This window comes from Dromaius novaehollandiae, chromosome 19 (genome assembly GCF_036370855.1).
Source record: "Dromaius novaehollandiae isolate bDroNov1 chromosome 19, bDroNov1.hap1, whole genome shotgun sequence".
Classification (NCBI taxonomy): Eukaryota; Metazoa; Chordata; class Aves; order Casuariiformes; family Dromaiidae; genus Dromaius; species Dromaius novaehollandiae.
The window spans coordinates 1,778,852-1,800,566 of NC_088116.1; the positions used below are offsets into that span (position 1 = coordinate 1,778,852).

The following is a 21,715-nucleotide window of genomic DNA, read 5'->3' on the forward strand; positions in this document are numbered from 1 at the left end:
CCCCAAACAGAGGGGCTTTGCTCCCAGAGAAGCAGTTGGGAATTACGGAGGGGGAGAAAAAGTAAGGTTATGCTTAGCAGCTGAGCTGAGGAAAGAACTTGAGCTTTGACCTACAGTTGCTATTGCTGTAGCACCTCTGGCCTCAGCTAAAGGCCCCTGGACAATCCAGAGAACTGAGATTAGAACTGCATAAGAAAGTAAGGAGAAAAAGAGCAAGGACAATATAGAAAGTAGAAAATAAGTATACAGGGCTTTGCCCACAACATGAGTAAATGAAAAGCAACCATACAGTATTATGGATGGCAACATACTGGCTAGCTGCATAGATGTTAGGGCCTTATCTTCCCTATAGAGTATTTCCAAGTGTCTCAGGCTCTAAGTATACATAAATGCATTTTTCACTAAATGGATGTGGTTAGAACGATACAGCCTTCCATCATTAGGCTCACCCCCCTTTCCTCCCCAAGAAAAAAGTGCTTAATAAAGGTGTAATTTGTTTCATCTTCTGCAGGGGTTACCGCTCTTCTGTGAGGCAGATAATGCAGCATGTTAGAAAGATATGTAAATTGTGCTGCCAGGGAGACCTGACTTTCTTCTTGCTTTTTTGCTTCCTTTAATCTTATGTAAGGCATGCCTGCTGTGAGCAGACGGTACAAGCCTGTAAATAATGGAGAAGCATAACACTTAGCAAAGTCATCCCAGTGTGCATCTGCTGCACAGAGTATTTGTATTTAACCCTTTCATTTTAATAGGAACTTAACAGGTATATACTTGGAGGGCCAATCACATGCAGATCAAAACGATACCATAACGACAAGTAATAAGAACACCAGAACATACAGAAATAGTTAATACCTCATAGTCTTTTATTTTTTTTCCTCAGGTTATCTATTTTCTAGGATGCAGCCACAGTTATAAACATGTTAAGACAGCCTTCTTTTTTTTCTTTTTTTTTTTTTTCAGGAGAGGTGAAAAATTCTATCTTACTTGTGTGGTGTAGGGGAAACACTGCCTGAGAGGTCCATCACCTCAACCTTACATCCCCTAGAAGATGCATTCCTTGACTTTACACACTTCTCAGGAATCAACATGCCCCATTGAATTAAGTTAACGTATTACAGGCAAAAAAAAAGATACACAGGCATATTAGGTGTTTCCTCTGTGGCAGGTGTGGTGGGGAGGAAGGATGGAAATTCAAGCAGTATGGAAAACAAAGACTGGAAACTAGCAGGGTGTGGAGCCCTGTGCACTTACACCTGTGGAAAACAAAAGCTCAGCAAATGAGAAGTTTCAGCTCAGATGTTTGTGAGTAACTGATTATCATTAATGCTCAGTTAAACCACCTGAATCAGGACAGGGGTGCTAGGAGAGCTTGTGTATCCCTGGGTAGGGGGAGGTGAGTGTGATTTGACATGGTCCCCATGGTATGTTGTACCAAAGTTCAAGGCAGGCTTAAGTAAGTGCAGTAGTTTCCTGCAATCTGGGGTAGATGCTTCATAGTCAAGTACAGCTCAAGTACCAGGACTGCCTCTTCCAGCATGCTTTAGAGAAATGGAGTCTGTGAAATAGGAGGATGAGGATGAGAGAACTCTTGCAAGAGCCTGAGGACCTGATGATAAAGACTGATTTTAGAGGTAGTGCGCTCTCTGGAGACCACAGCATGGCTTTAGGAGAGAAGTCTAGTCTGGGCTTTCCTTCTGACTGTTTATGGTATGTAGCTTTGAGCATATCTCACAGGTAATCTCGTGGTCTGTTTGTAAACTGGGGCTGATAAAACTTATTTAACTGCATCTTTCACAATGTTATTGAGCAGGTTGATTAGTTAATGAGGAGTAATTTATCACAATGACTCCTATTTAGAGGAACTTTTTCGAAGCCCTATTAGGCAAGGCACCAAACAGAATTAAGAGCTGTTCGAAGCCTTACAGAACCCAGGCAAGTAAGGAAGGAAAGCTGGTCATCCATCTTTATGTTGTGAATTACTGTCGGGCTGAAAGCGGAGCACAACTGTTTCAGCTGGTGGCCTGGGTCTGCATCCTCTGGGATATGCTCTGCAAGTGTGAAGTGGTACAAGGAACTGTTGACCCTGCAAATCAGGGAATAGGCTGGACTGGCTCATTCCCCGCTTGCCCGTGGGCACTCCCCTGTGATTATTGCCTGGGCTCATTGTGGCAGAGGACAGGGATGTAGTCAGGGAATGGCAGGAGGGCTCTGACGTGGGCTGTCCAGGGGGTTGTGCGGGATGGTCAGAACAGTTTCCTTCTCTTCCCAAGAGCTGGAAGAACTCAGATGAAAAGCAACGAAGCATGGTCTAAGTCCTACCCCAGCTTTATATGCACGTAGAGCAATTGTTTGTAGGTCACGTCTTTACACCATTTTTGTGGTTGTAAAACTGTTTGGTAAAGGAAAAATAAAGAAGTGTTTGGACACACATCAGATCTGCCTGACCTGAGTTGTGGTATATATGATTCAGTAGAAAGACTCTACTTGCTGTGTCTAAACACCAGAAGTAATGGCCCTTGGCCCTCTAGTAGTGTTTACTGAGTCGGCTGATACCGTGTTAGGGCATGTAAATAAATATCAGCCTGCGTTTTAGAGCAGAGGGCGCTGAGGAGGTGCAGTGACCTGTACACAGCTGAATAGCAGGAATCAAAACTTGTTGGGTGAATCCTTTACTTCTTGGTAAAACTTTCTGTCCAACTTGCACTGTTATTCCATTCTTATAACAGAAATTGAATTCCCATTATCTTTGTTCTAGGATAAAATTTTAGAACAAAAAAATCCTAGTTTTTCCATTTATTTACCTCGGCATGTAAAAGATGAAGGACAGTATTCCCACATATCGTGCTGTAAGCTCACAAATCGGTGTTTTCCAGGGCTGATGCAGAGTTGTGTCCATTTTCATCATGCAAGGATCTTGGTTCCCAGATTCTGCATCACAGACATCTTTAACAGAGAAACATTAGATATTAATTATATTAACAGTATGCCCAGCCTTCAACCCACCCTGCAGGGGGAAAAGGCTGCAATATTGCAGTGTGTGTGCGCGCGCATGCTAGCTCACATACGCAAGCAAGACTTGCAAATTCAGGCCCTGGAGTCCCAAGGGCAGTGCAGATTCCCCAGCTAGTCATTGCGGAAGGGCTTGTGATCACTCTACTTTCCCATGCATGAAGAACAACCTCATAGTGAACTTTCAGCTAGTGCTACCCCTATTTTACTTTAAGAGGGGAAGAAACAAAAAAACCACAAGCAAAAAAGAGAGAACAAAAGCCTCCAGGAGACAGTCATCTTATCTGCAGCTTGTACTCAAGTAACCCAAAATGGCTGCTTATCTGGAGCAACAATGGAGCCCTTATTGATTTAAAAGTGAAAAAAAAAAAAAACCCTCCCCAAAACAACCCCCAAAGGCTTATCAAGTTACTTAGCTAAATATTCTGCAATGATGTCACGAAAGGAGTAGATGATGAGCTCATAAGGAAAACACGGTCCTTTTCCTTTGCTGGTAATGACAGGTCCCATCTGCTAAACTCAGGTGAAGATCTGAAATATTGACAGGTTTAGGTTGTTCAAGGCTGGGAGCTTAGCCCTTCCCACCTGGAGTTCGCGAGTAACAGTTTCAGCAGTTTTCACATATTGTGGGGATGTTTAAAGATGCTGGGGTAAAAATGTGCCGAGTCTAAACACTTCTCCACAGTAAGCTGCAGGACAAGTGCTAGCTCTCCACGGAAGCTGCTGGACCTGATGTTGCGGGTAAGAGTAGTGCTTATTTCCTGTTCCTTATGGGCTCCATCCAGTGATTTCTTGAAGTCTTTCAAAAGGTTCTCAATTGACTTGTCTCTAAACTATTGCTTTTCTGCCAAAACCAAAGGCAGTTTTTTAACCCGTTCTCCCTCTGATCCATGAAAAGCATCTTGCAATAAGCCAGAGATGCAGACACATCCGCTTTATTAAAAGCTAAAGAATAGTTATGTGGAGACCCAAACCCGGGAAAATGGGGGAGAGCAGAGAAGATGCTGCTTTGTAGCCATGATCTGAAATATTCCCTGGATGCTTGTAGACTGATGGTAGATGAGCACAGACTTAACTGCAAAATACAGTGAGAAAGGTGTCATGCGATGATAACTTGATCAAGCAAAGATAACGTATTGTCATAGACATGCCTTTAGGCTGGTGTTATAGTCTAGAAAGACAGACGAGCGTGTCAGTGTAAGTTAGCGCTACGCTGGTGTAAGGCATATGGTGGAGTCTGTCGTAACTTTACAAGTAAGGGCTATAACTAAGTGTGGACGTTACAAAACCCCAAATACCCCGAGAATGAAAAATTTCATTAACATGGGAATTTTGGCGATGCGGGGCACTGCAGTGTGAACACGCCACATTTTGGTTTTAACCTTGCTTTACCTTCAGTTTTCTTTTATTTGTATTTAGTCTCCTGATGACTTTAAGCGGTCAGGGGGCAATGTACCATTTTCACTGTGACTTTGGTACATGCTCTGAAAAGCAGCCAACGTGAGCCCCCAGCACATCTTTGCAAATTTTATGAGAGCTTTTGTTCATTGCTACGTCAAAGTTGGGGACCTGGGTGTGTGAAAGCTGTGGGAGGTTACCTGGGTCAGCGTGACTGGTGCAGTGGAGGTGGACAGCCCTTGCTGTCTCTGCACACCTGAAGTCCACCGTCCTGAGCACGAAGGCCACGGCTCCCCTGCAGCTGCCGAGGTCCTTGGCTGTCTCGGGGACAAGCAGCCTACGCTGCTTTTAGACACTCCCTGTGCCTTGGGGCGAAAAAATACCAAGGAAACAACTACCTAAACACATTGCTCAATTTTCGTTTTCTCCCAGTCCAGGATATTACTTAGGTGAGAAGTAGAGCTGGTTGCTCAGATGTATTTACTGTTACTATTCTTGGTGTGGAGCCGCTGACCAGATGAAGCAAGTTCCTCTGGGCCGTAAATCCCCGCTCTGCTCCCTCGCTGGCGCCGTGGCTTGTTCTCTCTTTCTCCTAGCACAGTGTCAGCAGTGCCAGATGGTCCTGAAGCAGCAGCAGTGTTTCATAATAGGATTCAGGGTATTCCCGTAAACTCTCCATAGACATAACTGGAAACTGTGCAGCAGGGGCTGGGGTTTGTCCCTTGCCCCCACCCCTGGTAGGAGGACGAGCGGTTGCCTTGGCCGGGGCCGGGTTTCTTCCCGATGCTCTGGTGCCCTCTGCAGCCAGGCGAGCCGGGCGGTGAGCGGGCGGCAGAGCGTGCCTAGGCTGGGCCTGGGCCTGGGCTCGGCCTGGGCCCGGCATCGGCACCGGCGCTGGGGGCAGCGGCGCAGGCAGGGCTGTGTGGCTGCTGGGGCAGGAAGTGAGTCACTGGTGTGGCTGGTGGCAGGGCAGCGTGGTGCGGGCGTGAGTGCTCCCCTAACAGGAACTGCAGACAATCGCAGGAAATGAAAAAATGTAATCCTGCTGGGAGACAGTTGTTTTCATTAGATTAACTTAACACGCTCGCGTTCCGGGCGTCTGAGGCTGCCCTCTTCAAGAAGGGGAGTTACACAGCCAGGGAGAGTTTCCATCAATGTGTACACATGTGGCTGCAGGGTGAGCATGAATGTTATTTCTTCCACCCCCTTATATTATGCAGTCCTCTACCCCTCCATCCATGGATTTTATAAAATACAACCCTGGGATTCCTCTCTGTGCTTTAACTGAGCCACGTGCAAGATGCAGATAAAGGACCTACTTTCTTTAAATACGTACAAATCAAGAGCAGCCCTCCTGCAAAAACTGGAGTAACGGCAGCATAAACAAGAGGAGCGTCAGACCTCTTCTGCTTCCTGTCCTCTTGCCGCTGCTGTCCAAGTACTGTTTCATACAAAGAATACTTACAGTGCAGGCAAATGCAAGCTGCTCTCCCCACATCCAGCCCCTGCACATACACAGCCCTCTTGCATCTCCTATGGACTTGTTATTCCTGAACCTAGATATTCTTTTCTTCATTACACCATGCATTCATGTTTTTGCCCTAGGAGCCTCAGTCAGCGACTGCCTTCCTGCTGTTCAAGTCACGAGGGAATATAGATAGTGACAGATCCAGAATAAGCAAATAGGTCTTGCCCAAAAGCATTTACAGTATATGTGTGTTTGTGTATATATACATACAGTGTTTTATATCTCTTGCTCCCGAGGTTGACAGATACTCCAGGGAGATTAAGAAAATGGAGAAAAATATAAGGAAAACATCCAGCCCATTAAATCAACAGTGGACTTAGCAGACTTGTTGCATAATCGTTGTCAAGTCTACTTTCTTCTCAGAACTGCCTGTGAGAGGATAGTTTTTCCTGCTGTGGACATGACGAAATGAGATGCATGCCAGGTGATCTGCATCAGTCCTGTTGAAAGGAATACTACCTTACCCTATCCGATCCCTGCTGATAACCAAAATGTGAAGGGAACGCTCTGGGGGGTGACCTTAGACCATCCACAACATGCAGTAATGATTTTTAAGGGTTTGTCACTCTCGTGTCCTGATGAAATATTTTTTCAGGTGTCTGTTTTAGTGGTTTGAGTCTTACCACTGCAGTCCCATGCTGCAGATATTCTGTTTTGGAGCACTTTGATTTCAGTTCTTTCCCTTCTTTGTTTCCTGTTTTTTAAAGTTATTTTATTGTTATTTTTTTAAACACAGCTATTCTAAAATCATTGCTAATGTCCTCCAGAAGTGATATCCCGCTTTCCATAAAGGTACAGTTGCCAACAGAAGTTGACTTTGATGTTCCTGGCACAGCCTTGCCTGCAGCTCCTGATGTGTAGATCTTAGAACTGCTTATCAGGAAAGGAGCTCTTGAGGAGGGCTGTTGCTCAAGCACAGGTGTTGTGAGAGCTCAGAGGAAGAGGATGTTGGGCCCAGCGCGGAGCTTTGAAGTCATTTCAGGCTGACGGCCAGCTGCGAACTCACTCACTGCTCAATGGGTTCATCTGAAGTCTATTTCTAGCAGGCAGATGGGTTTTCAGCAGCCCCAACGGGTGCTTGTTTTGAGGACAGAGCCTCCGGTTCCTTTCAGCATCTCTGCCTTCTCGGGCGATAGGGGCCTGTGGCCCCCTCCGTTAGGATCCTGGAGTATAACACCCTCCGTGTGTTGATGGAGGGCGAGACATTGCACAAGGCCCCTCTTTCTGTGCTGCAGCTGGGTTTGCCCCGTGCTCGAAGGAGTCCAGGCTCCAGCCCGTTGCACTCAGAAGAGCGCGCAGTGAAGGAGGTGGTATCACGCGTGGGCAAGGACAGGGTGGTCGAATCAAAAGAGCTCGTGAGCTGAGGTCGTGACGATGCTGGCGCTGCACCAGCGGATTTCTCTCTCCGGGAGACAGACCACAACCCCGTAATCCATCCTGATGTACAGATTCTTCCTGAGTGAGCCTTGAACACTTCCTTGACCTGGGGCTTCTGCTGAGCCTCAGGCTAAGCCAGACATTCCTGCCTCTTCTGTCAGAGGCACCGAGACGGTTCAAATAGCTCCTGCTGCTAGGGATGATTTCAGAGGAGGTGTAAATAAATGGAGAAAAACAAATAAGCCGTAGGAGAGGCACTTTGTGAGGACAGAACATCCTGACAAGGAGAGCCTAAAATCAGGGAGTTTTACATATATCTTGAGGCAAATCCTGAGGGAGATTGGGCTCCTGTGAAAGCAGCTGGCTCAGCATAGCCCTGGCTTTGGCCCCGTGTACGTACCGAGAATTCCCCAAGGATTTCCTCCAACACAGATGGACCTAGTCTTTTGCCACAATACCAAAAGTCGACCATCGTGACTAGAAAGTGTGTTGAATACGAACAGTAGTGAGGAAAATAGTGATGGCAGCTTTATAGGGGTAGATTTCCCGGAATGCTCAGCTACCCTTTTGGCACCCAAGAAAAGACTGTTTTATAGGGCTCAGCACCTCGGGGCACATCTGTACTCTTGGGCTGATTTGCAAGGCAGGCAGTGAGCTGTAACCTGGTCCTGGCTGCTGGAACCCTGTGGGTGCGTTCAGTACATCCTTCGAGCTAGCCGAGGGTCACTCCTCATTAAAAAGCAAACTAGCCTAGCGCTAGCAGACTGATTGCCGGGAGGAGAACTCAACAGCAAAGAGGAGGACAGGTATTTTATTGCAAACTAAACTTCAGGGCAGTTTTGCCAGCCAAGAACGCTGACCCTGCTTAGCCATCGGAAGATTTTGTACCCTCTAATCCCGTGCTGATCTGGATTACTTTTTTATTTAAAGAAAGTGACCTCTGGCAGTCGCATCAGGTCCTTCTGACCCAAGAAGTGAGTACTGCACGTAAGTACAGGACCAGAAGTTCGGACTAAAAAACGTCTGATCAATGTTGGTTCTCAATTAAAAGCCCAAGGAAAGCAGAGGAGCATTACCTTACATAGAGCTTAAAATTTTACCGGTAGTTTATGTACTCTAACAGGTCCCATTAATTCTGTTCCTCAATTATTAAAGTAAGGGTTACCAAATAATCAGTGCATTTGCTAAAGAAATAAGGCATTGTTAAAACTCTGGCTTGTTGTTACTAGTAGCCAGCCTCATTTCTTTTTTCTAAGGAGTACACGCCTCTGTAATATGAGTGTTAGTGACATAGGGAATCTGTATTTACATCTCTGATTTGACACAAGCTTCATGTGTGTCTACAGGCAAGTTCCCCAACTTCTCTGTGCTTCAAACATACTCCAGGGCTTCCTTGTCTCCCAAAGATACCGTGATGTAGAAGTGGGTGGTGCTCAGATGCCTTTTTAATGAGGCCATTATAGTCATCCCACATACAGAGGTAAATAAAAGGTAAGAGTATCAAAGGCATAATAGGTGCTCAGACACCATTTGCCCTGGCTCGGTGCATGTCATGCAAGTCTTCGAAGGCCTCTCCCTCTGTAAATACCACTCCAGTGTGTTTTCCCAAATGTTCTCCCGTGCCCTTGCTAATTTTAGCCTCTGTGCTCCGCTGAAAAGGTCACTTCAGCACCCTCAGGTATTTCATGTGACTGCATAAACTCATGCAGTGCTCGCTTAACTATCTGCATCTTAAAATAGAAACAAGCCCTAAAAGACCCAGTAATAAAGTTCCGGTTTAGGCCTCTTCCTAAAAATAGTCCTTTGATTACATAGGAGCTAGTTATATGATTTCATTCCTGCTGTTCCTGGAACTGCTTTCCTGACCATAAGCACCACCCAGTTATAACCCTTCCTAAATACCCGTCCCTAAGGAGACTTCTGAGAGATAAATGATGGGTGTGCTGTTGCAAGCTTGAGGTTGCTCTGTCAACAAGGAAGGGGCCTTTGGTTCCCATGTGTAAGTGAGATAATGGTTAAACAAAACACAACATCACTGACACAGGTAGTCCAAGTGGCTCTGTATTCCTGCCACCTCTGTTCTCCATTTGCTGCCTCATACAGCTGGCGTTTCCTATTATTGCTTTCTTACCAGAGCTGTAGCATAGTAGCCCCATGTCTTAGCCCCATAAAACAGGAAGATGATTGCAGAGATGGAAGTCGAATCCAGAGTTACCTTAAATCCATCTTTCCAACAGCCGGCTCTCTGGAAAAGGAACTGCTAACTCTATAGCAGGGAAAGATGTTATTTGCAAGGCTGAGACTGGGGACAGTGAACAACGCAGAACAGTAAGACCTGAAAGCTGCAGCAAAACCTCAGTTCTTTAACAAAATATCTTCTGTGTTTGACAGAGGAACAAAGTTTTTATGCACTGGAAATCTATAAAGTGACAACTGATGGTTTCATTATGTTTGAGACAATTTCAGAAAATAATTCCTCAAAACTTGCTGGAAGGGCAGTTTTTCCACTCTTCCTTAGGCCAAGAGCCAGACAGTTCTTTCCCAGAAGTGATGAAAGTAAGGAGCTTTAGCTGGACTCTCCTGACACTTTTCAGCAGAAGGATTCTTCCCATGCAGTCCCACTAAACAAAAGCATGATTGTTTGCAGGCCCACAAAAATATTGCTTGCAGATGTCAGTGAGCAAATTCAGAAGGAGGAAACCAAGCTTCGATAGATGCCAGTCTCTAATCACCATCAGGCTGCTGTCATGCTCTGATGATTCATACACAAAGTGCCTCAAGAAGGGCCTAGCACATAATGTATGATTTTCTTCCTCTTCCTCTCAGAGGGCAGCAGTTCACATGCGGCCCAGCTCAGCTGTAGTCTCAGAAGGGCTGTTTCTGCAAGAGAGGTGTCGTGAAGGAGCTTACAGAGGTGTATATTCAGGAAAAGAAAGAATTGAAGACTTGCAGTTATTTTGTTTTCTGGGATTGCTTGTGTTTCATGTGTTGGTTCTTTCCAAGTTAAAGAAGGGGAACCAAAACAAATCAGAATTTTGTCTCCTAACCTTGGCAGAACCCCTTTCATACTATATGCTGCTGCTTGCAAATCTACACAAGCCACCTACAAGAAGCCAGGACACTAACGGGTCAGAAAATCCCACACAGTTTGGTTTTTTTCTCTCTAGAGCTGACAAATCCTATTTGCAGTGGGATGCATTTGACTGTTACGGTGCAGAGCGGAGCTGCTGCAAGACTCTCACCTCCAAACCCAGGGCAAACTGCAAATCCCCGTGTAAACGCACCTTAGTGGTTTTATTACCTGTTAAAGGGCTGCTTTCTCCACTCTGACCTCAGAGTCTCTACCTTCATGAACAAACATGGAGAGGCCACCAGTGAATATCAGGACCTTCTTCCGGGACTGTGTGGAGGTCGGCAGGCGTGCTTGCTTAGGGAACCTTGCAGCTGACACCGCCACCTTCCCCATCCAGAAAGTCACTGCCTCAGATTATAGTCCAAGATAGGTAGTAGTGCAGAGGGACCAAAGAGTCTAGTAGCGGTGTTAATGTCAACACCTTTGTAGTTAGTGAAAAGCCACTGGGATAGGAGTTGATTGGACCCTCTTGTGCTCCCTCTTAGGCCTCCCTTTCTCTCACGTCCTCAGACTGCACAAGAGACCGGACTGTCTATCCCTTCATCTGATCTACATGGCAATCCCTTTGCTCTCGGTTTAGTCGCACAATAGCTTTTGAGGAAAGCCAATATTATAATCATTGCAACTACTGAAAAATAAGTATTGCTCAGTAATCAGTAAATGCTTGCAGGAGTCGGGAATGCACTCCGGGATCTCTTGCCTTCTGGTCTCTTGGCAGTTGACACCAGGCACGTCTGATGAAGGAGAACAGCAAACCTTTGCTGACAACAGGATGCTGTATTTTCTGCTATACTTCTCTTGTTTGCAGGCAATTTCTGTAGTTGTAGAGCAGGTGGCAACTTGAAACTTGACAACACGGAGTTCACCATCTTTTCAGCATTACTAGCCGAGTGATTTAGTTGGCAGGCAGTGGCTACCTCGGTTTCCAGGGGAGAGGGTATTTCCATTTTAAGCTCGGTGAGAGCAATGGCAGGGTGTCACCCAGCAGAGCGCGCTACATACCCAGGAAGGGTTCCGTCCTGGGGAGGAGACAAATCCTCGTAAATTTGTTGCAACAATTTTTTTAACTGGATTTTTTTAAAAATGGGGTTTCTTCTTCTTCCTCTGCTGCGCCTTTTTTCTGGCAACAGAATAGAGCAAAAATTAGAAACAATTCCCAGTTTCTCGGAAGTCAAACAAACCCCAGCCAAGGTCACCCATGACCGGGTACACACAGGATCAGAGCTGGTGGGTAGGACTACCAGCCCTGCACATTTGAAGTGTGAGGGTCAATATAAAATACTGAGACTATCTTTACAAAGCACGGGGCCTTAAAAATAACATACTCAGGGATAGTCCTCTTGGTTTTGGTACAGAAGTAATTAGAGCTCCAGTTCTCGACCTTTTCTCTAGCAATATAAGAAAATTTTGCTCCCCTCTGTCTGAGATGAGACTCAGCTGAGATCATGTTGCTCTAGCAGTTGAGCTTTTAAGAGTACCAATACTTGGTATAAAATCACAAGAGTTGGCAGTAATCTGTTTTGAAAGAGTAGAGAAAATCAAGCTAGCAGCAAAGCAGCATCTGCAATGAATGGAGTAAGATGTCCAGAGCATCTCTGTAGACTGACTTTAAAGACTGACTAGACTGACTGTATTTACTTTTGATATTTGTGCTGAGACATAAGATAGGCATATGCAGAAGGTACTGTCTTACCCCAACAGAGATGAAAGTTATATTCTGAAGTTGGGCAAAGTTTTCCTTGGACTCCCTTTCTGTGCCTCATTTATTTATCTGTAGATGAAGGATAACATTTTCTGTTGTTCACAGCTCTGTCTCTTGTCTGGTTAGATTAGTAGTTCTCTGGACTAGAGTCGTGTTTGTTAAAAGCTTAGATGCTACTGTATTGTACTAATACTGATAATTCAAACATTTACAGATTTCTATAAACATCCTGAAGGCTTTTATCCTTACATTTCTGCATACGTGCTACTGACTTACGTTTTGACTGAAGCATGATTTGAGATAATTTGTTATTCAAAATAGTGGGTTATTCCTGAATAATAAGTAGTTAATAGCATCTGCTATATCTGAGAACTATTACAGATTCAGGAGAAAATGAGACTAAAAATCCCCCACAACACCACATTTCTTGTGAATTACTAAAGAGAACTAATATTAAAAAGAGGAAACCGTTTTCTGCACAAAACATCCTCCCAGCTGTATATAAAGATCTCTGTTGAGTGGAACCTGGGGTCCGGTAATGGCTTAGTCTTAACGGTAATTGCTTTCTTGGGCAAAGAACTGCATAGGAGAAGGGTAATTTAAAAAAAAAAGATCTGTATCCACACAGATGGACATCTTGAATTCATTTCTTTGGAGTCTGTTGCCAAAAGAGCTCATGGTCTGGCCCGCGTACCCTTCTCCAGACAGTAGCAGTTCTGTGTAGGTCGAGCCCTCCAGCTCTGGTTATGCAGATTAGCTGTAAGGAGACGCTTCCTCGGGAGTGCAGAGAGGTCTGCGCGATGCGTATTCCGTGGCAGCCAAGGCACGGCTTTATCTGATACTGAGTGACTCAGACCTTACCTTTATCACAAGAGAGTCACCTTAGGAGATGCAGCACATGTCTTGGCTTTTTCTTCAGCAAACACAAGCCCATGAGCAGCCCACTTCCAGCTCCGTGGACACAGGAAATTAACCTTGCGAATCCCGGTAGTCATTGCACCTTCCACTGGGACACACAGCTGATGCTCATCTTGAAGTGGGACTGCTGTGCCACGTAGATCACAAGTGCTGAGTCTTTTCCCAGGCTCGGGAAGGTCTCAGGAAATACACCTCACTGCTCAAGAGGGCACCACGGCTGTTGAGTTACACTCAGACGTGCGTGGATGGAGGTGCTCCTCCCCGCACCTGCCCACCTCGCAGCAGAATCAATGTGTCAGACTCCCCTTGCTTTATTGGAAATCTTTCTTTGGTATTAATATGACTCATTAGGATTTGACCCGTCCCTTCTCAGCCTCCTGTCACTTCGTGCTCTGCTGAGCTAGGTTTTCGTTCATAGTGTTGTGTTGAAGTGTATCCAGAAATGGGTTCCCTAGATGATAGATCACAATCTCCTTCTGTGACAGCACTGAAGTCAGGGAAATAGTGTAAGCAAAGTGCAGGGCAGATCTAGTGCTGATTTATAACAAAAACAGAAAAATGTGCACCCACCTAATTTCCTGTTTCTCCCCCCGGTGTGCTATTTGTAGTATTTTCACTTGATTAATTGGCCTAAATGAACAGTGCCTTTGGGGTGGGTGTCAAGACAATTGCTTAGCACATTAGAAGCCTGTCCTTGATACCAGGTGGCCTGTAGTCCTTCTAGGATGGCCTGCTGTTTTGTAGACACGTTGCTGAGGTTGGTGCACAGGGAGGCAGTTTCTCAGCTGCCCCCATTCCTGGAGGGATCCTTGTTTTAGAAGTGCCAACGGCCTAACGGGAAACAGAGCAGCTCTCTGAACTGGGACAGCAGCAAACAGGTATTTCAGTCTTGTGACATGCCACATCAGGATCAAAGTTCTTTCCAAACTAAGTCTTCTCACTCCTCTTATCTGCAGTGGACCTTGGATTTTTTTTTTCTTTCACCTGATGCAATTTAGATGAAGCAATATTTCATCCCTCTGGACATGTTTCTTCTACTGTGACCACAAGGAGCTAGTGAATAATTAATATTCCCACCAAAACATACCCCGATAGCTTGTCTACACAGGGAAGCTGTGCAGGTGCACAGTGAGATTTGAATTTACATGGAAAATAGTGCACACCACTTTATTTCCCCATCTGGGTATTTATTCTGGTACAAAATGCTTTTTCCTTTTTGAGGTTATATCTTTTGAAAGCAGGTTGAGATAGTCTCCTCAAATAGTTACTTTTCTTTTGGAGCAAGAGGTGACAGAAAAGGAAGTAGTGTCAGTATAATTTTAGTGGTTTAATTATATTTGTATAATTAAAAAGAAACCTGTTTCCACATGGATCAGTTAACATGATCTCAAGTACTGACCTTATGAGCTTTTTGCTTTGAATTTTGTTGGTTGCCTTATATACATAGCACAAGGCCTAATATAATTAAAATAATAATAAAAAGGTCATAAAAAGAAGCAGAAAAATCTCTTATTCTAACAGAGCAGTAAATTATACAGTATATGTATGTATTCTTCCTTCATAATTCACCTTTACAAGATGTGTTTGAGTCTGTTTCCAGCCTGTTTGCTTAATTAGTATTTAGCTATTTATCTCTTAAACTCTGACATTTATGGACAAAATGAAAAGGAACTCAAATCTTCTGTTTGATTGCATGGCTAGTTCTCCAGTTAATCTTATCTGTACTGAACTTGTGATCTGAGTAATAAAAATGCAGTCTTAGTGAGTGATGCTTTTAAATTGAGTAGTATCCATCAGAGCAGATATTTCTGCCCTTTTGCTTTCAAAAGATTAAGGGTGAAATCATTCATGGCAGAGACCACTTGGCATGCCAAAAAACTATGTTTTTCTACAGAGTAGACAAGATTTAGAAAGATTATGGATGGGAGAAAGCACAGATAAATCTGGTGGTTCAGATTTTACAGGGGTAGAAAGTAAGGAAAAGTTTCCCGTCTGTCTGTCAGAAACACACCGTGACAGCTTTCCTCTCCCAGCTTTAAATCATCCTAAACTCCTGTCTTTGATTATCATTTCTAGTATGCCTCCTTAAAAACACTAGTTTGTAACCTTGCAAAGGGAGCGTGGTTCTGCACAGCGTATCATAATTTATGGCAGTATAAAACACATTTGTTCGTTATGATGAATGGGATCCTAGGGCACGCTTCCATGACTAATACTATTCATTTCAGTGGGACGCAGGCCAGGTCTCCTGTCTGCCAGGGCAGCCCTCAGTCAGAGTTTCTTTCCAAAGTAACAGTTCATCCATAACTCTCTCCTTGTCCTTCACAGTTACAGGAATTTCTGAGCCCTGGCAATGCAATGATGCTTTTTGCCTTAGCCCTCCTTCACTCCAGCTTCTTCACCATCATACAGCTCACATATAGCAACTAAACTCAGAGTATCACTGCCCAAATGTGCTCCAAGCTGTGACCCTTCTGGTCTTAAAAAAAATGTATGCATGTGTTTTACCTGTACCAAATTACTGTAACTTTTGCCAGACTGAAAATTGTACTCGAGGCCTTACTGGTTCAGGGGACGGACTCACAAATAGATTTTATTTTAGAAACTGGATTTTTTAGAAAGTGGATTTAAAGTCCGGCAATCCTGTTATCATTCATTTTGAGTAGTTCCAGCCTGGATGTAAATAGACCTGTTCTTTCCCAATTCAGCTGAGATTCTGAAACCACCGTGCCTTTGAAATATTAGTTACTGCCAGTTTTAAATGTTTCATAATGCATTAAAATGCATTCCTTTGCTGGTATCTCACTTCATATGTTGTAGCAACAAATTTGTTTTGTTTTGTTTTGTTTTTAAGAGTTCAGTTTTCATGAGTTCTTGGTAGTAGGACTGTTACTCAATGAGCCAGACAGCAGACCTCCTTTTCTTCCCCCAAGATGAAGTGTAAAGTAGGTGTCCTACTGTAACAAAAATCAAGACCTGTTCCATATCTGCACTTACCAAAGAGACAAAGCATCCCTCGGGATATTATTCACTATTCATTTCTGCCCTCTGTGGGCTGACTTTAGCAGCTAGTGCTCTTTCTAAGTTAAAGCTGGTATGGAAAGGTGTAGACACAAGCAGGGATTTTTAGAGAATGGGGAGCTAAGTTCAGGAAGATACTGTGCTCCCATGTGCCAGGATCCAGATCAACTGTGGTGAGCTGGGGCAACCCATGAGCCAGCTAACTTTTGCCCTAGGCCAGAACTCCTTTTTGAATAAGAAAGTCTTAAGTATAGTCAAGATACTTTTCTTTCCAAATGCAAGAATAAAATAAGCCATTGGCACTTAAGTATTTACAGCTGGTCATGAATGATGGCACCTGGCGTTAGTTCAGAGGGCGCGTATCCCTTACAGTTCTCATTCTTTCAGGAAGACTCTTGGGGGTTTAATAAATCAAAGTTCTCCTGACTTTTACTGTCATGACCCAACCACAATACCTTCTTTCAATACAATCCTTTCATGGCTTCATACGAGCTCCAGAAACACTAAAATAAAGTCTATGAGTTAGAAAAGTCTTTCATAAATGTGTCAGTCACCATTTTTAATACAAAATTAATAGGGAGCTGTAAAGTCCCTAGGTAGGAGGGCTATGCCTTTTATAGATCAACTACCTGTTTGGGTGTTTACATGTGTCTATAGAGGGAGAAACACATGTAGGATTTTAAGGAGTGCTCAAAATTATATAGGATGTTAGTTTTTGCTGGAAAACGTTGTCTTCAGGGACGGCTGGGGGAAGGTGGTAGCCAAGACATCACTTCTAAACTAATGCCCAACTTCTGAACTAATTCTGCATTCGACCCGAGCACAGCTTTGTACTCGAAGTGGATTTCGTCCCCCAGATCTGTACCTGCTCAGTCTCTTTCAGTTATGATTTGTGTTCCCGACCGAGACACTCAGCAGCAGTTCAGGGAGACTTCATAGACTTCACGGGAGAAGGCCAAACTTTATTGACTTAAATACTCTGTATTTGACTATCTCATCAAGCCTTGTGTTGCTGGCTGGGAGGGGAAGGAGGAAGTGTGCTTAAAACTGATTTCTGCCTTCAGTTCTATGCATTACATGGCAAAAATATCCTGGCAGTTTCAGAACTATGCACAGTCCTGTGCTTTTATCTTTCTTAGCTACCACTAGAAAGTAGCTATCATTTCGTGCTCAGCTTAGAAACACCATGGAAAGCAGATTTACATACACAAAGGGCTCGATTAAGGAGACTTCACTCTGCAGGTTTTTCTTCTTTCATTATTTTCTTTCCATGTGCACAGAGAGCCATGCAGGCAGAAAGTGTAGCTGTTTTACGTGCAAACGTAAAGCTATCTTTTAACTGCACATGTAGAAGTTAATGTTGTGCCGTCACTTAGGTGCCTGAAGAAATTTGAAGTGTACTCCCATTACGTGAGAAAAAGTTAATCATCTAGTGTGCAGACAAGCTGAGCTATCTTTAATGTTTGTGTAGACTAAGAAGTGAGGTCAGAGAGGTGAGATTATGGTTCCGTCGTGTAGCCTCAGCCCAGCAGACCTGTTAAAACTGCCCATAAATGCCTATTTTTCTCTTTCATACAGCACAGAACTCAGCCATCTGGAATAAAAGTGAGCAATCAGGGTCTTTTAATCTACATTAGAAATTAATAATAATTGTTCCAGAACTTCTCTCTGGAATTCAACTAGTTATACAAGGCATAACCTTGCTGATAACTAATATTTTTGTTATAGTGACTTAAACAAAGTTACTGATTACTTATCTCGAGTTTACACTGGCTTTGCTTTCATTCTGGTGTAGGAATAATTAAAGCTGTTCTGAAATAGCCTGTTGCATCTGGATTTGTGTGCTGTATGGAGTGGTGTTTATAAAGCAAAATTATCCCTGTGCAGAAACCAGCATCACAGGTAAATCCCATTTGCCTCACTCAGGTAATTCTAAGCTGAAGTCATTACTTGTATAAACGTTGTCTGCCTGACACCTTTACCAGATTTCCCATGGGGTCTTCTATAACCTCTATACTTTATGAGAATTTTGTATTATGTAAGGAAAAGAGGTTATGGGATTAATCCACCCTATTTCCGAATTGTTCTACTGGAAGACTTCATTCGGGTTCAGAATTAAAAAATAAATCACGCAAAATACTTGGCAGTGTTCTTCACTCTCTCGCCAAGTGATTCAACTAAACAACCATATATGAATGTGGAAGATTGTTTTCAGAGTATTTCCAGAAAAACCTCTTCCTTCTGGCTGGCATCCCGGTTTCCTCTAGGACTGGTCTTTTTCCAGCACCCCCAGGCAACCACTGAGGGCCCGTGTCTGTGTGCGGGGGCTCGGCAGGGCCCTGTGCTCCAGGAGCGGGCCATCGCTCGGGACCATTTTGCAAATGCCTCTGCATCTTTAGGGACTCCTGGTGCCTCTCATCTGAGAGCTCAACGGGATGCTTGGAGGAGATGGGGCTGGCAGGGAGCTGCATAGCACTAGATTTGCAAACTAAAATCTGCTTAGCTCCTTGGGACTGACACCAAGAGAATCCAACCTCGTAATTTTAGTGCCTGTGTAAAAGAGACTTTGGCAGTTAAAGCACAGACTTTTCCAGGGCAGCAGAGTACGGGGTTTACTTTGGAAGCGAGAGAAGTACATTGTCTGACACATGCCATCCTGATTCTCCTCTGTGGTTACTCTTAAAGACCTCAGTCACAGCTTCTTGTCAAGGGCTGGGCTGTAACAGCATCCGTCTGTCCAGGCTGCTGCAGTGCTCCCAAGCAAGGCCTGCTCCCCCCGGGGCTGGTCTGCTCCTGTGAAGCTGGAGGGGGGCTTCAGAGCTAGTTTGCTTTTTCTCCTCCTAATTGATTGGCTGCAGTTACTTAAGAACAGCTGGGACAGAACTGATATCAGCCTGGGATAGGCTTAATTGCAGTTGGGTCTGAGTGCTGTCCTTTAATTTCTCAGTCCCTACCTTCTTCTTGGGCCTTCTGAAGGGAAGGGGTCTCCTGGGGTGTATCCCATCTTGTGCCCTTCCCCATGAGCACTGCTTCTTCTCAGATCCTTCTCCTGTGTCTCTGCTGACTGTGTACTGGTGTCCAGTGATTCCCCCGGAGCAGGCTGGCTGCCTGCCTGCCTGTCTGCTGCAGCTCCCCTGCCTGTAAGTTGTTTGTGGCTTTCTTGTGCTTCTGGAAATGGTAATATCAAAGTGATTTTTAGAGGCTTCAGTCCCCAAAGCTTGGGCTGCTTAGACATCCAGGCCCTTTAGAAAGTGCTACTGTGAGCAAACTGAAGGAAGAATAAATATTCATTGGGTGCAGGTGAGTTTTTACTCCTAGCTTCCCAGAAAAGTGTGGGACCTCTCTCTGCAGTGTCACCCAAAGGCCCCCGAGTCCCTCTGTGCTACCAGGAGCACCAGCAGCTTTATAGCTCATCTGTCACAGCACTTCTTAACTGGGTTCGCTGACCTCAAGCCCCAATGGCACGTGCAGCTTGTTTCAGTTAGCGTCAGCTGGTGAGGTGTCTTCCCTGACGCGCTAGCATAAGCTGTTGGCATGTACTGAGTTAATCACACAGTGGTAGTGTGAAAAAATCACCAGTGGTACCACTCTTCCACAGCTATATAATGCAGATTTAAATGTCTCCAATGTTTAGGCGTATCTGGAAAAAGCAGTTGAGCCCCTGCTGAACTGCTTAGAAATGCAGTGTCCTCTCCGCGGTAGCCTACAAGGGAGGTGCTGTGCTTTGAGCAGCTTTTTCTGTGTCCCCGAGACAAACCGCATGCCTGGCTGTTTTGTTGGGCTCAGGTTTTTACAATGTTCAGAACCAGAAACTCCTGGAGGATGTTGTGGATGAATCAGTTGGGAGGCTTGCGTGTGGTATGCCCTGCTGCAGAGCAGGCAGTGGCTTGTAAACACTTAAATAGTTATAAATACTGTTACTAATGAAGTAGCCTGTGTACCTGCTCTAAAATCATCCTTGAGGTCCTGGAGGGAGTGTTAAAACAAGGTAAGGGAAGCTGGCAGAGCTCGGAGAAGCAGGCCGAGACTCGGCGGGCATGGTTTGCTGTTGGAGTAGCTGCGGCGCTGCGTTCAGAGTTGGTGAAGGCAGGGGAAGCAGGCCAGGGTGTCTTGTGCAAGTTTTCTGAGAGTTTAGAGAATTATGCGTGCTTGTGTAACTCCAAATTAGAGAGCTGTGTAACATTACCTTATAATGTATGGTAATAGCTGAACTGTAATGCAGTGTTTATTTATGCCTATTGGAGTTGCAAGATAACAGGTGTAATTCTGGCCTGGTTGAAATCTGTTAGCACAAAAATTCTAGTTTCAGGGAAACAAGGAGTCCGTGCGCTTTTGGTCGAAGGCCTTTCTGCTGAGTCCATGTTCTTGTTGCAGAAAACGCTTACGTGGCAGCTTTTACTCATAGACTTGAAGCAGGCAGCATCTCTTTAAACACCTAGAAACTGGTGCACAGAAAGATTAAGTGACTTCTCAAAAGTCATAAACTAAATCATAAACAAAGCATGCAATCCAGGCTTTACTCCTAGACCTCGATGAGGCCAAATGGCCCTCACTTGGCAGCTGTTAGACTCGGAACAGAAATATCCTCTGAGTAGGAGGAAATCCAGAGTGGAAGGGTTTGGCTGCACGATTGCGCTGCAAGCGCGGGAGCCCGTTAGCCCAGCAGGGTCGGGCAGCTGCCGTTGGGGAGGGCAGCGACGTGCAGGTCTTCAGTGCTCAGCGCCAGAGTAGGTTACTGAGTTCCTCCTCGCTGTATTCTCCTGGAAATGTCCACCTCCCCCTTTCCCATTTGGACTCCCACCTGTCTATTGTGTTTGTGCTGCTCTCATACTTTCTTGTTTAAAAGTTTCTGACATTTGCTGCTACCTAGTGATTCTCCATTATTTGTATCTTTCTGTCTTCTATTGCTCGATATCTCTGCTCCCGTCAGGAAGTTTTGCAAACGGTTGCATCATCCCCTTTTCCTGTTAATCCTCTTTGCTGCCTGCCCCTTGCTTGGCAGCGCTCGCTGCCGCTGGATAGCGGAAGCGGCGTGTCAGCGTGTGCAGGATTAGCTCTGCTTCCTGCTCCCTCTGCTCAGTTCCTGTCAGCTTGATTGATTTTCTTTAATACCCAGAGCACACTTCAGTAAGGGACTGCAGAATGCTTTATAGACATCGATTACATGCACAGCAAAAATACCAGAATGGCTAGTAATACTGCTTTTGCCATGCAGAATATATTTTTACATGGCTACGAACAACTTTAGGCACAACTCTGCTTAGCCTGAGGAAATAGTTAATCCCATCAATGCTCTTACACCTGACACCTCTTAGAAGCAGCCCCAGGGAGCCCTTTGGAGATCCTGACAGCTGCAGGAATGGGTCAGGCACTGAGAAGGGTTTTTGTTTGTTTGTTTTGCTGTAGGAAACAAAATAAATAGAGGGGTGGGAAGCATTTCCTCACAAGCATGAGGCTTCAAACTTGGCGGGGGGAAATACTTAGGATAGTGACTTTTTTTTCCTTCTCTAGACCAATTTTTCAAGTAGTGATTCATGTTAAACTATGTTTTGTAAAAGTTTGCTATTAGCTTCACATGTGATAGTATGCAGCTACTCGTACTTACTTATCCTTTAGCTACTGTATG

The 21,715-nt window shown here is 44.7% G+C and overlaps 1 protein-coding gene and 1 long non-coding RNA gene across 4 annotated transcripts in view; one reads left to right on the forward strand and one right to left on the reverse strand.

The window, feature by feature from the left end:
* NF1 (neurofibromin 1) overlaps positions 1-21,715 on the forward strand; it is a 179,053-nt gene that overhangs the window by 9,706 nt on the left and 147,632 nt on the right. The window lies entirely within an intron of this gene.
* Positions 846-5,332, reverse strand: LOC112987162 (uncharacterized). Of its 3 annotated transcripts, XR_003260217.2 has the most exons (4): positions 4,611-5,332; positions 3,425-4,087; positions 2,805-2,946; positions 846-2,392 (listed from the first exon to the last, which is right to left on the reverse strand). It is a non-coding gene; the product is annotated as an uncharacterized LOC112987162 (long non-coding RNA). The 3 variants fall into 3 exon arrangements; XR_010392245.1 differs by having other exon boundaries at positions 2,805-3,543; XR_010392244.1 differs by having other exon boundaries at positions 2,805-4,087.